Genomic DNA, 4,261 nt, shown 5'->3' with positions numbered 1-4,261 from the left:
CCCGGCTGCGGACTCGTTAGTACAGGGGAAACGGGGTTCTTGTAGCTCATTCCACTGAGTCTGCCCTTCCGCGTGTGGGTCTCCGTTTGAAGTGCGTTCCAGAACAGAATGTGTGGGCTAGGACAGACAGTGTCACTACCACGGACATCAGTGTCTCGTAAAACTGTTCTCTGCTTAGTGTTAATCGTTGCCAAAACTCAACTTACATTTTTAATACCAAAACATAGTTATTAATTTTAATGCTTCTCAACTTGGTTGGGATAAGGAATATTGGAATGGAGGGAAGTTCAATGAATTAGATTTTCAAGTAAGAACTCACTCCAGGCCTACGCTTGGAATGCTCGATTTAGACTAGGTAGCTTAGTCCGCAGGTGGACACATGGGCATCCTGATGACCAGCACCTATGTGGGACACCAAGACAGAAAGGTACTTCTGCAGAGCCTCTGTCACTGTTTATAAAGGATTTCAAGTAATACAGTCTTGAGACTTTCGGTAGATGAGAATTTCCTTTCTGTGTGTATCAGCCATGGTCCAAATAGGAGTCAGAAACCTTGCAAGTTATTTTACAGTACGATAGGCGTATTGACTGAGCAGCTAAAAAAGGCAAAAAGAAAACACTGAACAATCGGGGAGGTAGCCCCTCCTGGAGGCGCGGCCTCGGGGGATGCTGCTGGTGCCGGCGTCAGGGCGGAGCGCAGGTGGCCTGAGCGTGGCGTGGCAGCGGGGCTCCCGAGGCTGTGGGAGCACCCCGAGGCTGTGGGAGCATGCCACGGGTGCGGAGGCCGGCGTCCTGGGGGGAGCAGAAGGAGCACGACCCTTTTTCTTCCTCCAGCACCGAAGCCTCCCTCAGGTGCACCCATTGTAGAAATCCCGTGTGTGCCCGCTGGCCAAGCAGGAGCGTTTGCAGAGTTCTACGCCCGGCATCCCCCGCGGGGAAAAACCGAACACGAAGCTGAGAGGAAAGCGCGTAGGAACCAGCACAGTCCTCCCCGTCAGCCGCTCGGCATCTGTGCACACCGTCTGCACGTATTTGAACTTTAGTAGCATCACAGGAGCAGCCCGTGTCTGCCCAAGGTGCAATGCCCCGTAGGGTGTTCTCACCCTCTCCCCAAACAGGGCCGGCGAAGCGCGACAGTCGGGGCCTCGGGGCCGTGCTGACTCCTCTGTGCAGTCAGTCTTCTCTGAACAGAATGTAGGAAAACAGAATGATACCTGACGGCTAGAGGCGGAAGTTAACTTCCAGCAGAACTTGCATGGAATAGTGAGGAAACATAAGAAAATTGTGTGTGTGCGCGCGCATGCGTACACGTAACCTCAAGGACGAGTATGTAGAGTCTGTAACTCGCGAGCCTGGAGCCGATGTTTATGATCTCCCTCTCCACTAGCTAGTCTATAGTTCCTGTGCCCTCAGCCAGGATCTCGGCTGGTCAGGATTCTTCATTTGGCATGGCTGATCCAAACCTCTATTCCTCAAGAGTTCAAACTGTCCAGCCTTTATTTGTTACGCTTCTCCATTCATTTTTGCCCTACGAGGGACCCTGGAGGACCCTCTGGGTTCCAGCCACAGGCCTCCCCACCCGTCACGGCAGGATTTGTGGCCAGGCTTCCCTTTGCGATGCTCCCCGGTCCCTAGCATAATCCTCTTACTCTCCCGTTGGTTCCGTGTTGGTGCGGTGAGCAGAAGAGCCCCAAACAGCCAGGTGAGACTCAGTTTGCCATCTGGGGAAGCCACTGCTATGGCCCCCGGTGCACGCATTCCTCCTCTGAAAACCGCGCCGGCGGGACCCCGTGTCGAAAGGCCTGGTGAGGGGACGCACTCCCACTTCTGCCCCCTGATTCCTGGGCGCACGGACTCCGCTGGGGGGAGAGGACGCATCCAAAGCGCACCCGGCAGCCTTTTCAGCCCGGACCCCACCCTTCCAGGAGACTGTCTCCCAAGCGGCCCTGTAACTGAGTCGTCAAAGGACCATTCCACTTGTCCATTTATCCAGCAGCTTCTGTCCGGTGAGGGATGTGGTAAAACCCGTGAATCACGTGGTCACAAGTCCATTGCCTTCCTTCATGTGCTGTGAAATGAGTTTCTTGATTGAAAGTAATGTGTATAATACCATCCTGGTGAATACGGCGCCCCATTAGTCCACGGCTGTCATGCTGGGAAAAGCGTCACGGGCAGGGTGTGCAAAGCCACATCCAAAACATGCATCCACTTACGTGGTTTGCCAAAGCACGGTGGAACTGAGCCAGCCCTTTTCCTTTGAGCTCTGCCCCCCGGCCATCTGGATGGTCTGGGGTTTGGTACTTTTCTTCTCATGTTTCTACCTACCACACTGTCGATCAGGACCATGAATGGGCAGAAGAACGTCAGTCAGTCCTGGGCTCTAACCATGAGCCCAAGAAGGCAGGTGGATCAATAGGATGTGCCTTTGTTTGTAAATTGAACTTGGCCAGTACAGGAACGAACATAAGTTAGCGAGGAGTCCAGGGGAGCTTACCCTGCGTGCGGGCATGAGGCCTGTATCGTGCTGGTGGCCAAGGACGGGCAGGAGTTGAGGATAAAGATGTGTCTTAATGAGAAACCCTGTTGCATGCAGGCCAGCTTGGCACTCTCGTGGCTGCCTACATAACTTAATATGGGATCTCTAGGGTATAAGAAGCCCAGGTGCCATAAGGGTGATGTGAACATTTTCCTATTCCTCCCAGTGGGAGGGACAACGGCTGTGTCCTGCTCGTGGTGGCTGGTGCCCTGTCCAGCTCACTGTCTCCTGTCCCTCTGGCCTGTGAACTAGACTTCTGGTCATGACTTGCTGATGTGCTCAGCTCCCTCCTCTGTCTCGTTATCATTGTCTCCTGTGGACCACACTTGCTCCGATACGCTGTCCTCGAAATCGCTGACTGGCAGAGTTGCAAGTCTTCCCCCTGAATAGTCTTGTTTTTCTCAAGGTGTTTTTACATTCAAAGTCATGTTGCTATGTATTTGAATTGATCAATCTTTTCTCTATGGCTTCTGGAGTTTGAGTCGTACTTGAAAAGCCTTCCCTGAGTCTATTTATAGAGAATGAGAAAAGTTTGAAAGAGTCACAGGCGGGGGATAAAAACCAGCTTCTCTGGCACAAAGGCATTTTCAAGGGGTGCCAAGGGCCTGGCGTGGTGCCTCAAACCAGGAGGGAGCCAGGCCAGTCAGGGTGTCCAGGTTCAGGAATGGGCAGAGCTAGCGAGGCTGAGAACGGCGGGGGGGCGGGGGGGGCAGGGAGGAGGGGGCGGGGAGAGAGGAGTGGGGAGGTCAGGGAACCACGCACGGGAAATGTGCACGGGCCATGGTGTCTTCAGGGGTGATGACATGTGTCAAAGTCCCAAAAAGACCAAAGCCAGGGGTCTAGCCCACACCATCTCTTCACTGGGCACATCTCAACTTCCACAGTGCTCTGAGCCTAGGCACCACCGATTCTAATGAATCGCTATCTTAACTTAGGTCCCTGTTAATTCACTGTAGTCTGAAGTGGGGGGAGCGAGGATTAAACAAGACCCAGAGGACCTAGAGACCCGGTCGGTGCATCTGAGGCCAACGCCATGGATTTCCCGACCCCAGCCTGATGCCCCAGTATCACGGCGCTAACAGCCCCCAAGCAGGGACAGGCCTGGTTCCCTAGTTCTCAGCTTAGACCCCGAGCAACCTCAGGGTGGATCGGGCACAGGCTTGGGTCCAGGTGTCATTCTGGCAGCTTGTGAGCTCACCTTGCTGAGTCCAGTATCAGGCAGCAGCAAGTCTGCCAGGTAAAGGGTGCGAGAATGTTAAAGACACTGAAGTTGCTGAGAATAATTGCTGTTTCCTATAGCTTTCCTGCGACGTCTAACATTTATTATCGCCACACACACACACACACACACACACACACACCATTAAAAGTATGAAGAGCTAGAATGAGCATGTAGTGCTGGATTAGAGTAGGAGGTATCAGTATGAAATTGTGTTTAATGCACACACATACATACACAGAGAGACAGAGAAATAACGATAGATCTACTTACATACATGTGCTGCTACACACGGATGTCTTCCCTAGCTTATTCCCTGAGAGGCACTACAAGCAATGACACCCCAGGGGCAGCGAGCACACCTGCCACCCAGACCTTAGCATCCAAATGCCATTTGCCAATAAGAAGAACCACACTCCTTGGAGAAGTGGCTAATTCTAGGGGAGCGGCTGGGAAAACACAAGATTGGCCTGGCGCATTCTGAAGTACCAGAAAGAGGGTATTAAA

Source organism: Rousettus aegyptiacus, unplaced genomic scaffold, assembly GCF_014176215.1.
Source record: "Rousettus aegyptiacus isolate mRouAeg1 unplaced genomic scaffold, mRouAeg1.p scaffold_m13_p_2, whole genome shotgun sequence".
Lineage (NCBI taxonomy): Eukaryota > Metazoa > Chordata > Mammalia > Chiroptera > Pteropodidae > Rousettus > Rousettus aegyptiacus.
Note: the sequence above shows the minus strand (reverse complement) of the source record.